This window comes from Rhinopithecus bieti, unplaced genomic scaffold, assembly GCF_001698545.2.
Source record: "Rhinopithecus bieti isolate Rb0 unplaced genomic scaffold, ASM169854v2 scaffold_73860, whole genome shotgun sequence".
Lineage (NCBI taxonomy): Eukaryota > Metazoa > Chordata > Mammalia > Primates > Cercopithecidae > Rhinopithecus > Rhinopithecus bieti.
The window spans coordinates 827,028-836,127 of NW_016828141.1; the positions used below are offsets into that span (position 1 = coordinate 827,028).

Here is a 9,100-nt window from a genome sequence, read left to right on the forward strand (position 1 = left end):
CATCTTAGCTTCAAGTGACCCTCCAGCCTTGGTCTCCCAAAGTGCTGGGATTACAGGTGGAAGCCACTGCGTCCAGCCTGACATATCAATTTAGAAAAAAGAAAAGATCATTCTTTTCCAGGCATTGTGAACTTCTTGTAGAATGCAGAAACATATAAGATTTTAATTATTATTATTATTATAACAACCAACCTAATATTCATGAAGGTCTTACTATGTGTATGACACCGTGCTAACTGCATTAATCTATTGCAGTTATTACTTCCATTTTGCAGATGAGAAAAATGAGGTTTAGGGGAGTTAAATAACTTGTTCTTGATTACTCAGCTGGAAATTATTAGAGTCTGAATATAGGTCATCTAATTCTGGAGCTTACACTTTTAATCAGTATTAAACTCTTTAATAACTAAGTCTAATGCTGACTATTTGAAGCAAAAACAACTTCTTGCCCTGATTTTGTAATCTAGGCTAATTTTCCACAATGAAGAGATGAAAAGTAATTATTCCATATAATTTTGAGGAAACAAATTACTGTATTATGCATAAATATATCATATCATAGCAATATTTTATTTGGTAATAGTATGCTCACAAAACCTTTTTGAGGTTTGAGGTTTGAGTTCCACCTCTGTCAATTAGTGTCTTTGCGAAAATAGAAGTGGTTTATTTTTTTGTTTTGTTTTGTTTTGTTGTTAATATCACTAAGCATCTACTTTTCCATATGTAAGTGAACCTAACAAATGAATATAATGACAATATAAATGTCTACTATTTAGTTTCCATAGGGATTAAATGAGATAATGTATATAAAGTACTTAGGTCAGTGCTCAGCATATTGTAACTGCTCAATAAATGCTTTCAAATAATTTAAAAATTGAGCACTAAAATAACAGTAATAATATTTGGTTGTTAGGAAGAGTATAAAGAAAAGTCAACCTTAGTGTGCATGAGCTTTTGAGGAGCAGAAAGAAAGGTACCCTTTAAGAAAATTACATTTAATGTGGTTAAATTACATTTAATTCAAGCTAGTAGTACTGTATCTAATTTGATAGACCTTAGTTTTTAAATAGGTCATCTAAATAACGGTCTTTCTGTAAAATCTCAGGAGATCCAATTTTTAAAATACTATATTCTATTAAATTAGATGATGGATATCTAAGACAGCACACTTCTTGGCACATAGGCCTCAGAAAATGCTAGAACATATGCTAGTGAAAGTGTAGTTATTTATTCTATTACTATTACTATTATCTCGTTCTCTCCGTATCTGTATTTTCTCTGCTTCTCTGAGGTACTAAAATGAGAGCCTCACAATTGCCCAGGGAAGCAAGTTCTTGGACCTGGAAAGGCTGCAGAATCAATTTCAGGGTCAGACAGTCTTGTCTGATTTTCACAATCTAGAGACCGGTCTCATGTCAAACTGCAGAAAGAAACACATTCCAGATTTACACAAGGGTTAGAGAAAGACCGACTGACTGCATTTGCTCAAGATGACTCTCAGGATGAGAGATACACTTTTTTTTTTAAACATTGATGCCAAACCTTCTTTTAGTACGTAGAAAAGCACAGCTGTCACTGGCCTCAGGACTGACAAGCAAAATGCAGAGATTCCCTTTTTCCAGCTGAGATCATCTCCAGATAAAGAATTACTCAACCGGGAATGGGAAGGTGGAAACTGTACAGTCCTGAACTGTCGAATATGGTGGCTTCACATAGCAATTGAGATCTTGAAATGAGGTTAATCTAATTGAGACGTGCTATAAATGCAAAATATACACCGAATGACAAAGACTTTGTGTGAAAAATAGAATTTAATGTGATGCAAGATTTCCTAAGACTCACCATCTGTGGCTTACTAGCATTTGTTTTATTTATTTTTTAATTTTTAATTTTTGAGGGTACATAATAAGTGCATGTATCTATGAGTCACATGAGATATTTTGATACAGGCATGCCATGCATAATAATCACATTAGGGTAAATAGGGTGTCCATCACCTCAAGCATTTATCTTTTGTGTTTCCAGCAATCCAAATATACTCTTTTAGTTATTTTAAAATGAAGAATTACATTAATTTTTACTATAGTCACCCTCTTGTGCTAGCAAATACTAGGTCTTACTTATTCTTTCTGTTTTTTGTACCCATTAACCATCCCTCCGCTACTACCCTTCCCAGCCTCTGGTAACCATTTTTCTACTGTCTATCTTCATGAGTTTCAACTGGTTTTAATTTTTAGCTCTCACATATAAGTGAGAACATGCGATGTTTGTCTTTCCGTGCCTAGCTTATTTCACTTAACATAGGCTAGCATTTATTCTGCATATTTTTAACTATAATTAGGTTCCGTAGAGTCTAAAAAGGGAAGTCATTTCATCTACTTTATAGATAAGAATAAGTATGGTTAATAGCTATTGTATGCTTCTCACGTGCCATGTTCTGTGCAAAGCATGTTTCATTTATAATTTCATTTAATCTTGCTCTATTAAAAAGTTACACGCTTAACTCCATTTTATAGATGAGCTAACTGAGTCTTGGAGGATTTAACATGCTTAAGATTACACAGCTGAAGCCTAGTTATGTAAAGAGGTCGGTTTGACTTCAAAGACCACACTAATACTAACTTATTTCTATGGTCTCCCATTGAATCATTTGTGGAAAAGCACTGAATTGCACCATATACACAAAAAAATTAAACAAAATGTTTTTTTAATTCCTCTAAATCTCTGTGTGGTACAAGGATATCTTCTTGCAGATAAATAGTTCTTCTGAAGTATCTGACCTTATCTGCTTCCTAGAAAATGCAGTCAAGTTGCAAATAAGGTGCAGTGTTTCTTTCTGTTACTGAATAAAATAATTTGGGTCAAATTGTACCTGAAGGTACTTAGAATCCAATTATACTTGATTCCTTGTTAAATCACTTATGCTAGTAACTGAACTTGTTAAAAGAGTAATTCCCAAGTATTTAAGGATAGAATGTTGATTTATAAAATACATTTTGCCTTTTATTGTATGTCTTTATTTTTCACGGGCACATTGTATTTATTTGAGAGACAGCAAGAAACGACAGAAGTATTGGTGAGAGAAGAAGCCAGAGGCCCAGCCAATGTCCACCCCTTATTTGTTACTGACTGTCAGATGTTTCCAGCTAATCTTTTTTGATTTGTGATTATTCTTTTTTGGTTGTTCTGGATTTACCTGCATGTGCTGCCATGGAAGTACTCATATGTCTCAGAACAGACACATTCAAACACACAGGACACACCAAGCTGGAAATGGCCAGCAACTGGGGTAACCCAGGGGCTGTTCCTCACTTTGAATACCTTCTTCTGACCAGTTAAATATAAGTTTCCTAGTTCTGGGGGCAGAAGGGTCAGGCAGTTGCCCCGAATGTGGAGTTCTTTAAGTTGGGCAAGCTCCCCAGTTTCCCTAGGCTGCAAGATCAGGTTGTTATCCCTAAAGCTGGGTATCTGCAACTTTGTGAGCTTCCTAATATCTGGTTGCAGGATTTCAAAATCATTGTCACTTACAAAAGAGTGCACAGAAGGTGGTAAGGTAGATGAAGTTTCCAGGAAGAGAATTTTCATTCAAAGTGTACATCAAGTTCAGAAGGTCAAGAGCTGGGTAGAAAGCAAAATCCTTCAGGCAAAGTATTTAGCCCATTCATGCCCAGGTTCACGTGTTTGAGTTTCTGAAGGCTGCTGATCTGTGTGGGAAGCTCCTCAATTTGGCTATTAAGGAAGTTGAGCACTTCCAAATTCTTCAGTTCTGCTGTGTTTGGTGGCACCACTGCAAGCATGTTATGGCTGAGGACCAGTTGTATGGTATGGGATAAGGAAAATGTGCCATTGACATACAGCATGTTGGAGATGACCTAGTCACCCTGTCCACTTCCTGGCTGTCCACAGACTTTTTCAGAGTCTTGGACGTGGTCACAAAGAGCAGCACCTAACAGCATGGGCATGGAATGACAGACTGCAGCAGGATGCACTTTTATTGTACTTCTGAAGCTATTTACATTTATTAGCTAGAAGAGCAACCTTTCTTTTTGAACATGGCCAAATGTACAAAGCCATGGTTATCTGACATGGCTATTTTATGACAGGGTAGTGATTAGGGAGACGGTCAACACATTTTGGTAGAAAGATGCCTGGGAGATAAATTCCAGACTGAAACTTGAACTGTATCCTCATCTGTATGCTACTTCTAAAAGACGGACATTGTCTAATAGCTGAGAGTAAAGAATCTCCTTTCTGTTCACCAGTTTATGTGCCTAAAGTAGTGATAATAAATCGACAGTAGCCCACAGATCAGAAAGGAAGGAAAAACAGCAAACAAAGACTACTACAAACCCAGCAATAGTACAAAGCAGGCCCAAAATTGTTAACTAGGTCAAAGAATTATGTTCTTGGTTCCTTTCTTCCAGGGATCTATAAAATAGTTCAAATATGTTGTTTCACTTATCTGTACACTTCTTCCCTGGAGGAAGAGAGATTGGTAGAGATTCCCATTCAGCAAGAGATAAAATGGAAGCAGAAAAGAGAGCACTGACTTGGCCCAAGTCCATTAACTAGTTTGTAATAGCTGCTAAAAGCACTCAAAATCTCCTTCAAGGGAGTATGTGGAAAACCCAGTGAATTCTGAGCTATCTAGGAAGCTTTCAAAGAAGAGAATTCAGAATTCACAAGAATGTGTAAGAATCCAATTTGAGACTGTATATTTTAACAAAATTGTCACAAATTTTCATGGTATATGCTTATAAAAAGAAATGGCAAGGATAATACTATAGTTAGCCAGCAGTTATGCATGAAGTGTTATTACAGAAATTATCTAACTGCCATGGGAAATGTCCTGACTTAAGACAAAATGAAAGCAATTCAACAGTGTAGGACTTCTATCAACAAAATGAAGAGAAGAAATTTAAGCTCAGATTCCAAGCAATTTATCAAGATAGCCTCTAATTTAAAATATGTCAAATTGATCACAGAGAAACTTTTACAAAATACTCAAGAATTTCAGCTTATTTAAACATAATATACTCTAGCTTTCCTCCTCTGTTGAAGATTTTTATGAAAAAAAAATCTTGCGATAAAAGTAATCTTTAAATCCCCTGATCTGGTGTCATGATTCTTTGTCCTTGGAATTTCCCTCTGCTTTCCCTACTCTGCATTCAGATGCCAGACAGTGTTAACTCCTCACCGGACTCTACCCCTTTATCCAATCTTCTTCAGTATTTCCATAGCATTGAAAGTCTTTACCATATACTAATCTTTTACTTATTTATTCTTACACAATCTTAAAGACCTATCTATATTGAAAACTGTGTCATATAATGATACTAGTCAGTATCATTTGCGTCCTTATCAATGCTTTGACAACATGCTAAATGTGCTAAATGTTTTACATGGACCATTTTATTTAATCTTCATGATAACCTAGTGAGGTAGGCACATTCATCATCCTCATTTTACATCCCTAAAAAAGTAAAAGCTTACCAAATCCTTATGACATTTTATCTTCAGAAAGTGAGACTGGAAGAGGACCTTGGATGTTAGGCTAAGAAACATAAATTTCCATATTTTCACACATCAAGCAGATATCTACTGAATGCCTATCATGCCACAGTCTCTGAACAAAAGGCTGAGGACACATAAGTACGCAAAGTATAATTTCTGTTTCCAAAGAGTTCCCAGTCTAGTGGATAATTTGGCTAGGGAAACATACAATTGTAATTATTGGATCAAATAAGCTACACTATAAAGTGTGTAGGAGGTACCACAGCACAGAGGATGAAAGGATTAACTCAGAGAAGGTTTTGCAGAAGATGTTTGGGCTGGCTTGTGGAATGGTTAGGAAAGAAGAAAAAGAATGGCAGGCACAAATGCCCATTACAGGAAAGAGTGTGGTGAGACAGGCTAGATCAGGTATGCTAGAGGAACAGATGGGTCAGGTTTTGGAGACCCTGGCATAACCTGGCTAAATAATCCAGACTTTATTCTATAGAAAATAGAAGGCATTGATGGATTGTTAAGTAACAGGGAACTGCTGGTGAGGAGCATGGTGACAGGAGTTGCAATGTTCAGAATAAACAGCAGCCTATCCTTGACTTTCTCTATGAGTTTCCCATTGTTCATCTTCCTTGTCCTTGAAGTCTCACCTGTCCTGGCCTCCCTACTACTCTGGGCTCTTTACAATTTTACTCTTTATGTTAGTTGCTTCTTTCCCTTTCAACTAATTTGAGATGTCACCAGTTTATTCTGTTTAGGATTTATTATGTGTATTTAATGTCATTTACACATAAGGAGAGCCAAGGCTGTTTGTGTGTGTTAAGAAGAATAAAATGAACTAAGATGAATAAGACGTAGCTCCTGTTATTTCAATAAAATTGGGGGTTACTAATTTTAATCTTCAAATCAAATATTTGTGACTGTATTTTTCTCTCTTGAATACTAAGCTAGTTTTGCCCACATGTGACTCTTGATTGACTTGTAAAATATCTGTAGTATGTAGGTTGTAAGAGGGGAAAACACTCATAAAAATTAAACACATAAACACCATGTATATAAAAATTTCAGCAATAGTTGGGTGTATAGTTGGTGCTTGCAAAAAGTGTAAATTGAATCTGAATTTAAAGTGCTATTGGCTAGCAGAATTTCAGTCCCTGTGATACCTGCAGGACAGGTGTGAAGGGGAAAAATTAAAGGACCTTTCATACCCATTAAATTACATCTTGTAGGCAGACACCTACCAACTTACCTGACCATGGAGATCACCAGCTACTTGCAACTGGGCTGCAGATTGTGTGTGGGAAGATTTCTTGGCTATCAGAAAAAGTCAAGAGTTCATTTTATGCACCCAGCTCAAAAAAAGTTTAACTATCCACTCATTTTTGTACAATATCTCAAGCCTCATTCAGAACAAAAAAGCCATGTCATGAGTTGGTGACTGCTGCATCAAGTTTTCTGTAATAGTCCTTGAAAATAAACTTTGAAATGTATTAATATTTGAAACTAGAGTGTCCTAAATTTTAAGGCATCAGTAATAATACCATTATCACAATTCATTTTTGTCAACTTTGACTTTTTTTTTTTTTTTTTTTTGAGATGGAGTCTTGCTCTTGTCGCCCAGGCTAGAGGGCAATGGCAGGATCTCAGCTCACTGCAACTCTACCTCCCAGGTTCAAGTGACTCTCTTGCCTCAGCCTCCTGAGTAGCTTGGATTACAGGTGCCCACCACCACGTCTGGCTAATTTTTGTATTTTTAGTAGAGATGGTGTTTCACCATGTTGGCCAGGCTAGTTTCGAACTCCTGACCTTGTAATCCGCCTGCCTCTGCCTCCCAAAGTGCTGGGATTACAGGTGTGAGCCACCGCACCTGGCCCCAACTTTGTCTTAAGAACAAAATATTGCTTACATGATTTAAGAACTCTTCATTCTATAAAGTAATAAAGTCACACATTTGTCAGCTTTAATAATATAAACACAGCTTTCATTTGATTTATCATAATTATTTCTTTACATTTTTTGTTCAACCATCAAAGTAGTATCTCACATATTAGCTCTGAAAGTCTCCATATAAACTTTACCCAAGGAGACATTTGAATAAAATTCTTAAAGAGAATCTCTCTTAGATTTTCTTGTGTCCATTCAAAATGAGATAAACGCAAAAGTTCGTTGAAAATAGAATGGTTATTTCTACTCCATCCTTCTGTTAGTCACATTGTAAAGGCTCTGGGAATGTTACTGGTTAGTGTTTTCATTGATCCTCTTGGGATTAACCTCATCTATCCCTGACATGGAGGGTAAACCCAATTATAGGAGATTTTGGAAGAACAAATATCAAATTAAGTGTGATATAAACAGGCTACAAAACTCTGAAGATACAGATTAGATGCAGACCAATGAGTTATCCAAACAGGACCTGCTCATCTCTACACATAATTTTATCACTTCTCCCTCTTGACTGAAATGCTCACTATATAATTGTGCAGCTTTCTCTCAAATCCCCATGCATAACTATTCTGATATTTAATTCTTTCTAATATCACATATTTATGCAAAACCTCTAGGACAGTAGAAATATCATTGAAATTGACCCACAACTGAATTATCTTTGCTATTTATGGGCTATGTGGTCGCAGGAAAGTTACTTAGATAATCCATGCTGTATTTTCCCACAGGATTGCTTATAAGGATTAAATGGGATAGTCAGTGCCTAGGCCAAATTCAAAATATAGTAAGAACTCAATAAATGGCCCCTCTTACCAATAAAATTCCAGATTAGTATTCAAGACATCCTACCTTACCATAAAAATACTGTGGTCACATATTCTCTTTCTTAAAGTTTCTTTATTATTTATAACTTTTACACTAAACTTGCTCAAAGCTGGATTTATTAGAACAACAAATGTCACCTGTTACATTTGCTTATTTGCACCCATATATTCAGCATAACCAGTCACCTCTCACATGAGCAACTGCAAAACTCATTACACTTCTAAAGTCAAGGCCATTAAATTTTTCAATACATTACAATTGTGACTTGCTGGAAGAACAGTGACGACTGTTTCTTTTTTCGTCTCATGTTATAAAATCTCAAGAAATCAATCAGTTTTTTTGATTACAAAAAGTTCCTTTATTTGGACATAATATTGAAATAACTTGTCAGAATGTTAAGAACTCAATACTCATTTCTCCTAATTGCTTTGAATAGTAGTACAGAATCTCATTACAAACTTTGTTCTCTACTGTAATGTAGTTTGAAAATCATACCCCAGCCAAGTTAATATTTGCTCATTCAATTTTTCTAGTAATTACAGTCGTTTTGAAAAAATGGCATGAGTAGAAACCAACCCAAGGGCATAGATGTGAGACCAATGGAGACATACAGTTAGAACTACAGAACTTGATGAGGTCCTGCTAGCTGTCTCATGTTGAAAACTTAAATGGCCATTTCCAAGACAGTGTAATAATGCATATGAAAATTTCACAGAGTACACAAATTCAGTTCTCATAAGAAAAGTGAATGGGTAGCTCAGAAATAGAATCTCACCTTTCATTTCTTTTTTTTTTTTTTTTTTTTTTTTTTTTTTTTTTTTTTTTT

General features: G+C 35.8%; 1 pseudogene; it reads right to left on the bottom strand.

Annotated features, from left to right (window-relative positions):
• Nucleotides 1-2,721: 2,721 nt before the first annotated feature.
• Nucleotides 2,722-9,100, bottom strand: part of LOC108523608 (ras suppressor protein 1 pseudogene) — a 67,201-nt pseudogene continuing 60,822 nt past the window's right edge.